Raw genomic sequence first — 17,746 nt, 5'->3', positions numbered from 1 at the left:
AGTCTGTGTCTAGGGTCTGTCCCTAGTTATGAGAAGTGGGTGACCATTTGTAGGGGTTTAGCAGGATGCCAGATTATCTTTATTTTACTGATGTTGTAGGAGCTTCTTATATTTTAAGGCTCTATAAGGATATGCATTATTAAGTAGAGGTCACTCCTGCTGTGTCCAAGTATGGCGAAATCATCAAACAACTGTATTTCAACTGTATATTGTTTAGAAACCTAAGTAACAGGTGGTGGTCCTCTCTGGTTGAGGATCAACAAAGCCATCTCCAGTTTCTGTTGACGCTTTCGTGCTATCTAACAAAACAACATTGCTTGAGCCTAGTTTAAATGAGAAATAGATCATCTTTGAATCATTGTAGACAATTACATCAGAATGTTAGCCGTATGTAAGCAATGCTGATCCTTTCTGATTGGTAGGTTTCACACATATCTTTAAAGAGGAATTGCACTTCATTAAGGCAGCAGATTTTTTTTATATTTATAAAAATAAGTTAGAAGTTATTAGGTTGTTGTCCCATAAAATGAAAGAAGAAGAAGTCCTTATTGGGAATTTAGTAGAGTTCTTTTAACAATGGAAAAATACCTGTGTGGTTTTAGCTGAGCGAAGAAGACTACATAGTTCCTGAATATCTTCCAAAACCTTTTATTTTATTATAAAAATAGTAATGACAGCTATTTTTATGTCCTCTGATTTCTCACCATTGCTTTGTCTTCAAACAATAGAATTTTATTACCAGTTTCTTGTCTGAACATTAACATGTTTAGCTAGTATACTATCTGGCATATCACCTTTCTTACTATTGCATTCTATTGTGGCACAGCTTATTTCTTCAACTGATGATTATTGATGATTGATTTAGTATCAATCTGCTTGAGAGAAAGATTTTATGACTGCATCTGTCAATTTCATGAAGGTTCTTGACAGACTTAATTTTAATTTTCACCCATAAGAGATTATTCACATTTCAGGAGTGACTTTCTCAAAATGTTTTTTTTTTTTTTTGTTTATTTTTCAAATACATTTGAATGAATTCCATAGTATTTATACATAACATCTTGAATAACTGTGTACAATATTTACATTAGCCTGACACTATAATAGATCTTAATGTATACAGTTACTTTATAAGTATGTCCAATCCATTATCAGAGTGTCTGATCAATTATTGTATAGTGTCAGTCAATGATAAGACTTTCCCCAAGGGTTGTTGATATTCTTAGTTCTTTAATTTTAATTTCTAACAATACTGTGGTCTTCAGTAGGCTGTAGAAGTCTTCCAAAGTTGGTATTGTGTTTGTATTACATCTTCTTGTTATACACTTCCTTGAAATTGCAAGTATAGTCCATACTAGATACATGTTTGACCTATTCAAATGAGGACCTTCATTCACATTTAATAATACAAGAGCTTTAGTTGAATAAAATAATTCATTAAATAAAGCTTGTAGAAAGTTATTAATACCATTCCAAAATAGCTTAATTTTAACAGAATCAAAGAAAACATGGTTCCAATCTGCATTATGCACTTGCTCAGATCTCCAACATATTCCTTTTATGGAATAACTAATTTTACTGATTCTGTATAGGGTTAAGAATGCTCTGTGCAAGCATTTCCAATTAAAAACTTTCCGGTATTATGTAAAGGATGAATATTTTATTGATAATAAGATATTTGTTTTAATATACTCAGTTAACTGTATCGAGTGTCCTTTTGTTATTTATTTCCAATATGAGGTTTTGGGTGTTTTTTATAGTTTATCAATATTTTGTAAAATTTTGAAATACTGTTTACCATGTCAAAATGATTTCATATATGTATTTCGTAAATATAGGTATTTCTTTAAATGAATAATTGTTTATTATTCTACTTAAATCTTGTGAATATGACAGAATACTCTGTAAAGTTAGCCAGTCCTACTGTGAAATTTTGTATGCTGTTTTTATTACTTCCATATCTAAAACGTTTAGTTCTTTGATACATTAGAGCCAACAAACAAATCCTTGCTGTTCCCAAGAAGTAATCATTTCTCTATATATTTTATGTGGAAAGTTCTTTGTGACCATAAATGGTGTTAAAAGATTAAACCAGATTTTTAAATCTATATCTGCATTAATAATTTTCCTAAATGAATCAATGTAATAATTAATCATACGAGTTTTAGTGGGGTTAGTTATGTTATATTGCATACTAATACGTAATATGTGCCATGGCAAATTTTTTTATCTGTTATTTGAGATTTTTTTTTCTAAATCAAATTCATTTATTGATATTCCATTTAGTAATTCTTTCCAATTTGCAGAATAATTTGGACTTATCCAATTTGAGATTGTTTCAGATATTGATGCTTTTATATATGTTTCTATATCAGGAAAGTTTAATCCTCCCTGTTTCCATGGTCTGATATGATGTATTAAAGCTGTTTCTTTTAGGAAACCATAAACATTTTATTAGGCATGAATTTATTTATTTAAGTGTATTCCTTTCTGGTAACTGTTGTATTGTCAAGGCTATATATAGGATCCTGGGCAGTAAAACCATTTTTTTATTAACTGTAGTCTATCTTCAAATGTTAATATTATTTTGTGCCATTTTTCTACAGAGATTTTAATTGTGTTGATGACATTATTATAGTTTTTTTAGGCTAATTCATTAATATCCTTGCATACCTCAATTCCTAAATATTTTAAGGTAGATTCTTGTTTTGCTATGATGTGATCCCCCCTTAGTCTGCAGTTCTTTTTTTTATTTAAAAATAAACATTTTGATTTATTGAAATGCAGTCCTGAAGTCATGTGAAAATTGGCAATTAATATATCTAATTCTTCTAATGTCTATTTTGTATTAGATAATGTTAGTAATATATCATCAGCAAATAGCATTGCTTTAGAATTGTATTGTTCATAAACATCTATTCCTTTGATTCTTATATTGTTAACAAATTGAATCTGCCATTTTAATAGCCAGAGCAAATAGAATCAGTGACAGTGGACATCCTTGTTTAGTGCCTTTAGTTATATGTATAGATTCAGAGGTAAAAGGACCTAACATGACATACGCTAAATTATTTGTATATATATATATATATATATATATATATATATATATATATATATATATATATATATATATATATTCTTTAGGAGATGAACAAAGGATACAGGAAATTCAAATAACAATAGGATTTTGAATAAATAGTCCCAATTTAGGGAATCAAAGGCTTTCTCTATATCTAAGCCAATTATGAGTGTATCTTTATTTTCTTTATTAACATAATCTATAAGAGAAATTATCCTTTTAATATTGTCACGTGTTTGTCTATGATATATAAATCCAGTTTGATTATTATTTATGTTTTGGATAGTGGTATTTTCATTTTGTTAGTTAATATTGTCATAAATATCTTACAGTCATTATTTAATAATGACATAGGTCTATATGAGGTACAGAGGTTTGGGGATTTGTTTTCCTTTAGGATTGGTGTGGTTAAGGAATACCTCCAAGAGGGTGGTATTAAAGCTTGTGACTGAATTTCTAATAAAGTTTTATGGAAGAGGGATAGTATCTTTGAAGGAAAATGTTTATATATTTCCATAATTATGACATCTATACCTGGTGCTTTATTATTTTTACCCTCTTTTATTGTATCTGTAATTTCTTTGCAGGATATGGGTGCTTGCAGATCTAGTTTTAATTTGTCTGTTTTTATTTTTGTATATTAGAACATTTTTCATCTAGATTTAATTGATCGATATGTATATTTTCTTTTTGTAAATGTTCCATATAGTAATTTCTATAGGCATCAAGAATGTCACCTATATCCGAGACATTTTTTCCCTTTCTTTTCATGGAAGATACTTTTAATGTTATTAGCTTTTGATTGTATTTTGATTCTTCTGGATAAATTATGTAGATATTTGTGAGAAGTGGCCAAGGTATTAATTTTTAGTTTTTCTAAAGCTAAACTAGTTTTATATGTTAGAATTTTATTGTATTTATTATTTAATACTTCTACTTTCTTTTTCATCTCCAAATTATTTTGATTTTTTTCAGCTTTTACTGACAAAAGTTTGGATTGCAGAGCTAATAATTCAGAATCCCATTCTCTGATTTATTTTTTATACCAAGTTAGGGTTTTACCATATATGTAAGCTTTTAATGAGCCCCATATCATTACTTTATTTATGTCTGTGGTGTAATTAATATATAAGAATAACTGTAATTCAGATAATAACAAGGGTTTGAACTCTTTAATTTTAGTTATATATGGATGGAATTCTGTAGTTAAAGAGTAATGGTTTGTACCCATTTTGAAGTTTTAGTATCAATGAATTGTGGTCTGAAAAGGGGCAAGGAGTGATTGAGAAATTAATGATTTTAGAATGTAAGTCATGGGCAGCAAATATATTATCTATTCTAGTTGGGTGCCAAATCTGTGATCTTGATGGGAAAACAACAAAGATTTATCTTCTTTAAATTTGAAAGTATCTACAAGATGAAATGATTATATCCACTTGTTTAAAGCTTTTGATACAGCAGATGTACACAGTGGTCTTTTATTTGTAATTTCAGAAATATCAAATATACAGTTAAAATCTCTTCCTAATATTAAGTTGCCTTTATAATTATTAGAAATGAAATCCAAGTGTTTTTAACAGTTCCTGATCCAATACCTGGGAACCAGTATGGATTGGCTAGGGTCCATATTCTGTTATTATATTTAACTATTGATAATACCATAAGACCTTCTTTATCTTCATACTTATAAATGATTTCTGGGTTAATGACATTTGTTTTCCATAAAATTGTTACCCCTTTTGTCTTTGTCTTATAAGTGTATTGTGCCAATATAATTTATTCCTTAGGATTCCATTTGTAATTGTCATTTCTTTTAAAAATAATTTCTTGAAGGAACACAATTTGTGCTTTGTTCAGTTTTAAATATTTCAGTAGATTTGATCTCTTGCTAGGATTGTTTAAGCAATTGGTATTTAACGATAATAAAGTTAAATCCATCTTAGGTTATTTAGACTACATGTATTTTGCTTTATTGTGACTACTAACCATTTTCCTCTGATAACTATAAAGTATATATTTGAGCTTTTAAAGGAAATTATCAGTTTTATACTTTGAGTGTTTAACAATAAAGTACTGTTTTGGTCAGGCATACTAAAAATGTTTTTGTGAAATAACAAATTTAACTTAATAAATGCTAACAAAACTAAGATCCGCACTAGCCATGGAATGAAAATCATACCTAATCTGATGGATAAACCTAAGTCCATCAGATTATCACTCGTACCTTGATAATCCAGAACATCTGATCTCCATAAATTGAATTATCATATGGAGAATATTTGTAATAGGAATAAGCAATATTTAAATTATTTTGAACAGATATAGTACTATTGTAGATTAGATAGAATTCTAATACAATATAAATGTCTACTTATTTATATGAAAGATAGATGACAAGAAATTTAATCATAGTAAAGTAGGATGTATCATATATAAAACCTCAGTAAAAGATTGTAGCGCACAGTTATTTGACATATTCACCTTTATTGATGAGGTCTTTCAAAACTTATTACTTAAAGAAATTCCAATCCCTCAGAGCCACACGCTCCAGGGATCTAAACCTTGTCATCACAATGAACAAAACATGCTGGAGGGATAGGTTCCTGACCCAGAGATTCCCCATACCCTGGAATTTACTGCCCATACATGTCAAGCAGAGTTCCTCCTTGGCCCTCTTCAAAAGGAACCTTGACGATTGGATGGGACATAGGAAATTCACTCCGGGGATCACGACAGCCGCCCTGCTAGACAGGGGTCCAGGGAAGTAAATACTGTGGGAAGAGATATCTAGGGAATTCTTATGGCTAGGCTTGTATAGGCCCTAGGGCTGATATCCTAGTACTGACCTATGAACCTATGAACCTATTAATGTTTATAATACAATGTATTTTACTGGATATATCAGAAGTTATATTTCATTGTTTGCCAGCATTTAAGTAATCACTTTGTTTGTTACTAACTTACTTAAAGCATTAAGTTTGTTTTACATGAACATTGATGAGAGTTAGTGCATTTTAATTATCAGTGCATCCCTCTTCCCCCATTTCATACACATAAGGATTTTCATATCTGTCATTTCTTATTATAAAATGACTGAAATTGTAGCTTAAAAACAAAAAAAAAATCACTTATTGTGATTAATGATTACAAATTCCCTTTCCATATTTATAAATTGCCATTTTATGACATATAAGTTTTTAGATTTAAATGGCAACATTCTATTTTGTACAATCAGCAAAGGTTAAACTGAGTGATTATTGTGAATTTAATACTATTTGTTCAGAATGTGATTGCTACATTCTGTGACATTCCTAGTTCAGGCTTCTTTTGTTTGCCTTGAACAACTTTGTCAGTTTGATGTCATGTATAAAACATTTGTTACCTTGGTAACAGCTTAAGTATTATGTATGGTCAAGATGGGTTACAAAACCACAATTCAAATTAAAACAATTATATGACTTGTTATGTACATTTGTTTATATGAGAAAATCATCATGCTTCCCCCTAGATGTTCAATATAGTGTATGTCATTTATGACAAGTTAAAACTGTAGTGTTATTATACACAAGCCCATGTTATTAAACTGTCTATTGTCAATTTAATACTATTTGTTCAGAATATGGTTATTACATTCTGTAACATTTCAAGTTCAGGCTTCTGTTGTTTCTCTTGAACAATTTTGTCAGTTTGATGTCATGTATAAAGCATTAGTTACCTTGGTAACTGCTTAAGTATTCCAGATGGTCAAGATGGGTTACAAAAACTACAATTCAAGTTAAAGCAATTACATAACTTTTTATGCATATTTACTTATATAAGAAAATCATCATGCTTCCCCTTGATGTTCAGTGTAGTATATGCCATTTATGACAAGTTAAGACAGTAGTGTTATTATACACAACCCCGTGTTATTAAATCCTGTCTTTAATATCTAAATTCAGCACACTGGTTCATCTTATATGACGATTATATATTTTATGTCCAGATTTACTAAAATCATACATTGCATAACTATTGTGTGTGTCTTTTTTTTTTGGCTGTTGCTTAGTTATTTGAGAGACCACAGGCTGTAATGCTTATTCTTATTATTAGCTCCTTCCAAGCCTGTTTATACAGTCCATAGACTTTAAATTATGAGACCCTTCTAGTTTCTTATTTGTTATAAGCATATTTCCATCCTTACATACACACATATTAAGCACGGGCAACAATGCCCATCCAGTTTTGCCAGAATACCATTCAGTAGTTCATGTGGTATATTTCCAGGCTGTTCGTAAAATATCCAAACCAATATTTGTCCTGTTCCATTTTACCAGCCAGTTCCATGCAAAGGCCACTCTGCCAGTGAACCACTCAACACACCTTCCATTCCCACAGATATTTCCATGAAGAAAATCTGATGACTCTCAAGCACTTCCCAGCAACCCCAAACACCCTAGAATCAGCTATCTCCATATGCCCAATACGTCCAAGCAAGCTCACCTCCCAGACAACTGCAAAGGGTACTGCACAAGATCAAGTGCTCTTAGTCTTTCAGAATAACTCAAACTTCCACTCTTATGTAAGTCCTTAATGTGTTTGGACCAAAATACATTTTAAATATAAAATTGCGCTTATTATTATTTTTTTATTTCTTTTTTTTTCTTTGTCAAGAATCAACTTAATGAGCTAAACAAAGTGTTGTGAGACCATCAATATGCATACATCTGGTTTAAAACAGCCCTTTTATTATGCATATATATATATATATATATATATATATATATATATATATATATATATATATATATTTTTTTTTAAACCAAAAACTTCATTGCTGAGAATCATCTCAAAGGCTTCTCAGAGCCTTTAAGCATTATCATCACTCTGTCTCCATTACCATAGCAACCTGTGAGCATCTGTTTCTGTTAGTGTGTCTGTGTACTGCATACCAGAGGCTCGCGATGCACCTGAAGCAAAGCTTCACTTCACTGCAACTTCAAGCCTAAATTCCCTCCCTTTCAGTGAGACAACAGCCAGGAAAAGAATAGAGAGCAAACAGATCAATAAAAAAAAAAAGCTCCCAACAAGCCACCACAACAAGAGATAACACATTCTTCCAGCCTTCCCACCTCTCACTCAGCAGATGTATAAACAAACTATTCTCTTCCAAAATATCCAAAATCACAGTTTTATCCACCCCCTTCCCCTGGTTCAAGGCTAAAACACCAAATGTCTCTTCCTAATACACAAGCATCAGTAAACCTCGATCACAAGCCGCAACCCACATCTTCCTGGAGACGAAAATGGCAACATACAACAGCTGCCAGACACAGCTGCATCCACACACACCATGTCAGGCTTAATCAAACAGCACTCAAAGCTATTATACCTACCATAACTGATATTAACTATGTTTAGACAGAATAATAACGACATTTGAATTAGCTGCCAGAGACGACTGCATCCACACACACCATATCAGGATTGATAAAACAGCACTCGAGTCTATGATACTTGCCATAACTGATATTCCTATGTTTAGACAGAATAATAATGACATTTGTACCAGCTGCCAGACACAGCTGCAGCTATGCACACCATATCAGGATTGATCAAACAGCATTCATAGCTGTGATACCTGCCATAATTGATATTAACTGTCTTCTTCTATTTTCAGCTTTTCCCATTTAGGGGTTGCCACAGCAGATCACCTGTCCGCTCATGACCAACCTTCCACAGAAGGCACACAAACACACGCATGCACTCACACTTAGGGCCAATTTAGAGTGTCCAATCCACTTTCAGCATGTCTTTGGGATGTGGGAGGAAACGGGAGCACCCGGAGGAAACCCAAGCGACCAAAGGGAGGACATGCAGACTCCGCACAGAAGGCACCCCAGCCGAGGATTGAACCAGAGAACCTATTGCTGTGAGGTGGCAACGCTAACTGCTGCACTATAGCAGCCGCCCTATAATTGATATTAACTATATTTAGACAAAATAATGATGACATTTGTACTAAGGGTTTGCTACTATTATTTAACCAGGATATACATGACATTTCTAAATCATACTTTAACTGAAGAAGGCATTAGTTTCCATGACAGCAATTTTTTTCAAAACACTCTACTGTTACTGCTATTATATATGATGTTAATTTGTTACATTTGAATCTGAAGTCTGATGAATGGTACCTTTTTGAATTAGTTAATTAATTACTTAAATTATTATAAGTAAAATCAATGAATAAGATAAGTATTCATTGAGTTCCAGTAGGGGAATAGAAACTTCTATGTTTGTATTATATGTTGCTTTGTTTAATGTAAATAGTAACCCATCTTGACCTACCTTTGTTTGTGAAGAATTACTGGACTCTTTGAACATTCTGAATAAATCATTACTACTTCTCAGTTGTTTAAGAAACCCTCCTTTTTTTAAAATAAAAACAGATGACAAGTGATGTACCATATCAGTTGATACTTTAAGAGATGTAGTTGTAAGAGTGATTTTTTTGGGACAGCTATCTTGGAATCATTTTTTTGTTTCTTCTTTCTAGCATCAGTCCAAAGATTTGTTTCTTTTATTCTTTTAAGAGTAGGGGCCATCATAGGTTCATAGGTAGGTACTAGGCTATTGGCCCTAGGGCCTATATAAGCCTAGTCAAAAGGTACCCTGGCTTTTGCCACCCAAGAAAATTATTTTCCTGTGCCTCTGTCAAGCCAGAGCCACAGAAGTGATCCCTGGGGTGAATTTCCTATCTCCCATCCGATCTTCAAGATTGTTCTTGAAGAGTGCTAATGAGGAGCTTTGTTTGATGTAGTTTGTTCCAGAGTATGGGAAGTCTCTGAGACAGGAATCTATCCCTCCAGCAAGTTCTGTTTATTGTGGTGACAAGGTTTAGGTCCCTGGAGCGTGTAGCTCGGAGGCATTGGGATTTCTTTACATGGAGCATGTTCAACAGCTCTGGGGTTTGACATAGCTTTGTATGTTAGGCAGAAATTGCCTCTGAGTAGGCGATATGCAATGGAGTAAAGCTGGAGTTTTTTGAGACGGTCTGCATAGGGCATCTGTTTGATGCCAATAATCCTCTTTGTGAGGTATTTCTGTGGCTTGTCCAGTTTTGTAGATGTCCTGTGAGGTACATATTAAAATTGGCATTGTACTCTATAATGGGTCTAATGAGTGATGAGTAGAGGGGAATAATGACCTCTTTTTTCCTGGATGAGAAAACTTTTGTGATGAGGTGTGCCACGTAGAAGGATTTCCTGACTACTGTGGCGATGTGATTATCAAAGGAGAGGCTACTGTCCACCTGTATCCCAAGGTCTCTTATCACACTTTCCATGTTAAGTAGACTACTGCCTATGTGGTAGTTCATGGGTACAGAGTTTTTACCAAAAGGGATGACAATGCACTTTTTGGCATTGAGCTTGAGGCCATGGCTTTGACACCAGGCATCTGTCTCAGTGAGGCCCTTTTGTAGGATGCCACATCATTAGGAGTTTTGATTATGGCTCCTAGTTTACAGTCATCTGCAAACTTTGTTAGCCAAAGACCTTCTGTGTTAGCCTGTACTTCAGAGAAGTAAGATACCAAACAGGAGAGGACCCAGGACTGAACCGTGTAGTGCTCCACTTGTCACTGGTCTGAAGTCGGATTTGGAGTCTGCTACTTTCACAGTGTGGGTTCTTTCAGTAAGCCAGTTGGCAACCCATCTTGTGGATTTATACCTAGCTTAGTGACTTTATCTATAATTCCAGAGTGGGGGATGGTGTTGAAAGCCTTGGCGAGATCTAGATAGGCTGTGTGAACCACCTTACCATCATCCATAGATTTGGCTTTGGTGACCATATCAAAGAAGTCTGTCAGGTTTAGGAGACATGACCTGCCTTTTACAAACCCAAACTGGGTGGGGTCAAGAGTCGGAGATTACCAATGTCATTGTTTATAAGTTCTATATGTTTCATAGCCTTGCAGACCAGGCTCATCAGGCAAAAGGGGCGGTAGTTCCCAGGGTCTGTGGTGGCTCCCCCTTTGTGGAGTGGGATAACCGTTGTTGTGCGCTATTCAGTGGAAACAAAGCCTGAGGCAAGGCTATGATTAAACATGGTACTTAGGTTGGGTGCCAGTTCATTCTGTAGTTCATGTAGAATGTAGCCTGGGATGTTGTCAGGTCCCATGGATACTGTGTTCTTTGCTTAGGAGATTATGTTTTTTACCTGTGCAGCTGTGATTACAGGACCTTTGCATTCTTCAGGTGTAGAGATGGGCCCTTTAGGAGATGAGAGGGGGGTAAAGTTAGTACTGAACCTATCAGCCAGGATGTTGGCAATATCAGTTAGTTCTGTATATTTAGTGCCACTATGCTGTAACTCAGAGCAGATCTGAGTTTTGCCATTGAGATTCTTGACATAGCTATAGAAAGCTTTGCAGTTGTCTTTAGAATCAGTGGTGATTTTGTTTTCATAATTAGCTTTGGAGGATTTTACTGAGGCTGACCAGGGAGTTCCTCCAATCATGGGATTTTACTCTTTTTTGCAACAGTTTCTTTCTTCTGTTGTAGAGTTTGTTTATGGCAGGGGACCACCAGATTGGCTTCCTTTTTCTGGAGGATAGCATCTTGGTTCTGTTAAGGTTTGCATGATCCATGCACTCATGTAAGTGTTTATAAAGTGCATTTGTGTTGGATTCAGCAGTCGTACCTCTATTGTCTGTCAGCATGGGTGTCTTGAAGTTTGCCACTTTTTTGTCATAAGAAGCATGAAGTCGGCTTTGGCAAAATTTTTTACGGTGGTTTCCCTAATGGGGGTAGGGGTGGGATGTGGTTGGATCTGACCAACGAGGAACTGACCTCTGGTGTGGAACACCAGTTGCCCATGTTGGTAATGACTAGGTCTAAGATACTGCTGCCCCTGGTGGGGGTGTGGATAAGTTGATTCAAGGCATTGTAATTTATGAATTCCAGAAAGAATTGAGCTCAAGAGTTGGTACATGAGTAGTGGGGTAGCTGAAATTGCCCATTATTAGGGTGTTAGGTTGTACCCTAATATTTTCCAGTGTATCAAGAAATGAGGAGTGGGAATCCTGGGGCTGGTGGGGTATCTGTAGCAAGCTACAATATGGATTGCAGTCTTGCTCAGAGTTAGTTGCACTTGGATAATCTCAGATGCATTATGCTGAGCAACTAGCCTGGAGGTGTGGATATCCTTAATGAATTTGGACATGCCTCTGCCTTTAGTGTTTCAGTCCAGGTTAGGTGGCTGAAAGGTGTGGTGTGAATTATAGCCTGGTAATGCAGGGGTGCTCTCTGGAGCCTTGAACCAGGTCTCTGTCTCTGCACAGATGTTGATGTTCTCCATTTTAAGGAGTCCCGCGAGTGAGTGCATTTTGCGGTTTAGACGTCTAGCATTGAGTACCATTACCCTCATATTTTGCTTGCTTGTACCTGTTATGGTGGTGAATTTGTCATTTGAACCTTGCCTAAAAAAGGCAGTATAGGGGTGGCAAGAGCCTTAGCGAGTATCCGGAATTCCAAGGGTTTGTCGATCATGTCATCCCAGGCAGACAGATACTGGATCCCCTTAGAATGACACCAGAAGCTTAGCCAATTTGAATTCAATCATTTTGTCCTTGTACTGTGGTATCATTCTGGGTGATGGCAGGATGCTACTCAGGGCTAGGGTCATAACTGCCTGGGCTACAAGATCGGACAGCTCCTCCATGTCTGTTTTCATATAGTCCAGGGAGGTATGTCTCAGGTCATTCACGCCAACATGGACAATGACAGAGTCATATTTGTACTTGTTGTGGAGTGACATGAGTGCATGCATTATGTGGTGGATCATGGCACCTGACAGGCAGCTGACAGTAATTTTCTCCTTGTTTAGCCTGGTGAGTGAAACATCAGTGTACCTGACTATAAAGTCACCTATGACTAGAGTGTTGGGTACATTGTTATGCCTTATAGGCTGTGGTTGAGTGGCACACTGAGTTTGTGGGCTATGTGTTATTTGGGTTGTGTTGGGGGTGGAGGTTGCCTGCGTTTCTGCTTTGGAGGTCCCTGTTGCTTGAGCAGATTTTTATTGAGAGCCTCCACAAATGTAGGTGTGTGTTTTGTGTTTCTATGTGTGTGTTTTTTTGGTGTAGGTTTTGAGGGACTATGTGATGAGTGTGGTGTGGTGAGAGTGTTTACCTTCTCTTGACTCTCTAGTCCAGTCTTGGGTGAAGAGAGCTTTGCTTCCAGTTTGGCTATATAAGTGCATCTCTCACAGGTTGTAGTGTTTGGTGGTAGGAGGAGATGGTTCTCTGTGTACATGAGGCAATTGCTGCATTGTTCCAAGATGCTCATTTTCATCAGGTAGACAGGAGAAAACACCAGGAGCTGACCCTTAGACATGCCTGGATATGTGCTTATTTATTAAGTACTAAAAACTGTTTTCCTCTAGACAAGTGAGGAAAGTTGAGTGTTGTAGTAATTTGCAGTTTACTTAGTGCTTACAATGAGTTCTGAACAACTGCTTAGCTCAAAGAAACAGATTTGAGTGCTGAAACTAAAAAACTGGCTAGTTCTAAAAAAACAAAATTAAGCTAGAAGCCTTCCCTACAACATAAAAAGGCTTGGTGGCTCAGAAGCTTACAAACAGTCCTGGATACAATAAATTTGCATCTGGACTAGACTACTTACAGGAAAGACAGGAAACAAGCTTAGAACATTTTTTTTGTTTGTTTTTTGTAAGGTAGAAAGGGGAAAATGAGGAACAGAAACTAAGTGAGTTGGCCTTCCCAAATGTTCTCCCTGGATTAGGTAGAATGAGGTAATGACACTAGACTGGGAGGAGTGTCCTCGATCAAATTTACAGTAGGGGCGGGCAACTGCAAAGTCACCAAGTATGATACACTCCTTGCCAGGAAATCAGAACAAAAAACCCAAACAGATGCTTAATAAATGTAGACAATTTCCATTTAATACCTCAAACACAGTGAAACTAGCTAGAAAAGTATGCAGCAGACAATAAAAGTGCTATAAATAACTTGTAAAAAATAAGCAAAAAACAGGATACTTAATGTTATATATTACAGATCCAAGTTTGTTCAGTGCCCTTCCTCGGATAAGCTAAGTGTGAAATGGCAGAAACACTCACAAGTTAACTTATTTGGTAACAGAAAGTTGAAACCTGAAACAACTTTAAAAAAAGCTTAAAAGAACCAATGAGGTGCTTACTCCAAGCCATAGTCCAGGCAATCAGCCAATGACCATAAACACTCCCTTCTCACTGAAATGCAGAATGGCTTTGGCTGTGATAAATTTATTTTTTAATGAGTTTAGTTGCCATTCATGTTTCTTTGTGGCCAGGTATCCACAAAAGATCTGATGATATGTTAGTCTGCCTACATAATTTTAGCTCATTAGATGTAAAGGTGCACAGATCTTTTTAAAGACAGGATAAGATAACAGAATGCTCATTAATGTACCAGTGCTATAACTGTGGGTATCTGTCTCTTGTAGCCTTATATGTATCTGATAATAGTGCTCACAGTAACTAGCATTCATATAGCTTTCATGAAGGTACCAGTCCAGATGTCAGAATTATGCTTAATTCCCACAAAGAAACAGTCAACATGATTGAACTTCTCTTTCATAGAGATGTTAATCAGGGCATCACAAAAGCTGAAAGGAAACTGTTCCTCAAATTCTTAATCAGTATCATCATCATTGTAAATTAGGAGATTCTGCACTAATGAGGGAAGCATGTTGATTTTTACAACACATGAGCTAAACGGCATGGAACATTTATATTGTTAGTAAGCTGAATTAAAGTATCCTTTTTGTGATGGTAAAAAAGGTAGGCTCACACTAAAAATATAGGTACTTTTGATATATAATACAGAATAAGTGCTTTTGTATAAGATAAAATTTTATAAGACTATTCTGAGACTTGTTTGGAGTTCATAAATAATACAATAATGAATTATTTACCTATTCAAAGTTAATATTTCAGTGTCTTTGGCATTATCAAAGACTTTAAAGAGAAATTTTCATTCTATCTTGAGAAATGATGAGATTGTGTCAGTAATTGCCAATTAATCTCCCTTACTTCCAATAAGTCATTTCAGTCACCCCCCTAAAATTTAGCTTATAAAAATTCTACAACACTGCATAAAACATCTTTAACAGTCATGCATGCTACTTTAGCCCTTTTTATACCATAAGTCCATTCATGTATTCATTCTTGAAGTTTCCTGATTGTTTTTGCCAATAAAATATCATTTATCCAATGCACTTTGCTGCATAAACACTTTGTCCCCGCAGCCTACTTCCTCCACAAAAATTCAAAAACCTATCATGGATGTGACGACCAGTTTATTAGTACAATACATGACTTTATTGTGAAAGAAACACAATTAGTTGCATACATACTTGTTTTATTATATATAGGTGTTGGGCATTTCATCTACCCTTTTTCTAATCGTATGTCAGGATGGTTGAATAGTTTTAGCAAGATCACACATTAGTGGGTTTTAAGAAATACTTCCTATCTCTACTGTTGTGTGACACTGGAGCTGATATATTAAAGTCACATTGAGTGTGGGAGATTCAGCGAAATTGCACTATTGTGTAATTTTGGAGTTGGCATATTTAATTAGTGGGAGGGGGCTGCATAAAAGTACTTTTTTTTTGTTTCAATTTAATTGAAGAGAGAATTTGACATTTCCATCAGTTTGTTTGTGTTTGATGGGATTTTTTTGTATATATAACCTGTGTGTGTGTGTGTGTGTGTGTGTGTGTGTGTGTGTGTGTGTGTGTGTGTGTGTGTGTGTATATATATATATATATATATACACACACACACACATACATATATATGTAATTTAGTTGTGTGCATGTAAATATTGGATACAGTCAATCTATTAACAGCAGTTTCTTCAACTGCCATAGAGTGAAGAAATTCTGCTGAGACATCTGTTGGTGACAACTGAGTTTTCCTTTTTCTCCGCTGCTATGCAATCTCAGAGTAGGTATATGTAATTTCAGGTGGGGGTGCAGAGGTTTCCCCCCACATTGGGTGGTTGCAGGGGATTAATGTTTTCCAGTATTGTCAAAAGTTTTTTTGGCATAATTTTATCAATTTAGCATCAGTCAAGTAAATCATTGTAGATAGATGAACATGAACCTGTATTTACATATGTTTATATGGGAGTCTATAAAATAAAATTGTATGAGTAGTAACTTGCATGTAGTATAAAAACTTACTGGCTTGGGTGAATCTTCAGCCATAAGTTTTGAATGTCCTGTCTTCCAGAAATGCTAATGCTTGGATTCTGCTGCATTATGTAGAGCCATTAAAAACTTGATCTCAGTAGAATGATACATGTACTCTGTCTTTTGAAGGTAGAATATCTTTATTAGGCAGATGAGCATTGCTTAAATGACTGAATAAGCAGGGTTAGAACAAGTTAATTTATTATAGATTTTGTGGGTGGAGCTTTAGGGTTTACTCCCACCTGTTACATCATCATGGGCATATGTAGGTGGGTTACTCATTATTCTGGTCCTTCTCTCAATCATGTGGTGGGTGTAACTCAATTAAGTGTGGGGGTGGGTATTGGGACTGTTTAACTGTTTAGAGTCCTTATAACTGTGTAATATAAATTAACATTTTTTAAACTACTGTTTTACATTTTGAGTTTGAAGGAGCTAATCAAGATTAAACTGTTAGAAAATCACCTATTTCATGTTGTGGACATGTTAAACTGTGGGGAGTGGAACATTAATTATATTAATAGCCTTGTTCTCTACACCATCATTTTTATGTAGATGTGGTTTCAATTTTAAACATGTCTTTTTCAGGTAAATAATAAGTCTAAGAGAAAAGGATAAAGGTTAGTGAGATTACACGTAAACTAAATTCTGTGGCACTTTCAGGGGTCCTTTAAAATAAGAAAAACTTCTAATGCTGATCTCTGTTTGTTGATGTACTTTGGTTGAAAAAGCAGATGGTCGACAGATGTGCATGATCTGCAGTTCATGGGGTTGGGAAATATGCCCCTTCCCTGTAGACTGTGCAGTCTCAAAGTTGGAATAAATGATTATCAGGGGGTGTTGCTGGACAGGGAGAGCTTGCCCCCTGCCAATAAATGTTTTAAAGTTCGCATGCTCCAAGGAATAATCTCAGAGAATGCACAGAAGCATGACAATGTAAGAGACATCAACATTTTGCCAATTCAATGAATTTAAGTATATCTATATCTATATCTATATATATATATATATATATATATATATATATATATATATATATATATATAGAGAGAGAGAGAGATAGATAGATAGATAGATAGATAGACAGATAGATAGATAGATAGATAGATAGATAGATAGATAGATAGATAGATAGATATGAGTGTATGAAAACTAAACAAAATGTAAAATATCAAATCATGCTTAATGTATGGCAGTATAACAAAATTACAGTCTAGCTGTAACAAATACTTACAAAAATAATGAAAACAATAAAAATATACAATTGAAAAACATTTCCTTTTCTAATAAGATAACATGAACCCTAACGTTGCATTTATAACAAATTTGTGTGAATAGTAGCAGTATTACAAGAAAAACGTTTTTTTCAAAGTAAGGTGTATGGTTAGGGGCAAGGTTTACGTCAGGGTTAGAATACATTA

The 17,746-nt window shown here is 34.9% G+C and overlaps 1 protein-coding gene across 1 annotated transcript in view; it reads left to right on the top strand.

The window, feature by feature from the left end:
• STMN4 (stathmin 4) overlaps window positions 1-17,746 on the top strand; it is a 190,512-nt gene that overhangs the window by 121,542 nt on the left and 51,224 nt on the right. The window lies entirely within an intron of this gene.

The sequence above is a fragment of the Protopterus annectens genome, chromosome 2.part1 (assembly GCF_019279795.1).
Source record: "Protopterus annectens isolate FY-2018-M chromosome 2.part1, PAN1.0, whole genome shotgun sequence".
NCBI lineage: Eukaryota > Metazoa > Chordata > Ceratodontiformes > Protopteridae > Protopterus > Protopterus annectens.
The sequence above is the reverse complement of the archived record's forward strand: the minus strand, read 5'-3'. Positions and strand labels throughout refer to the sequence as shown.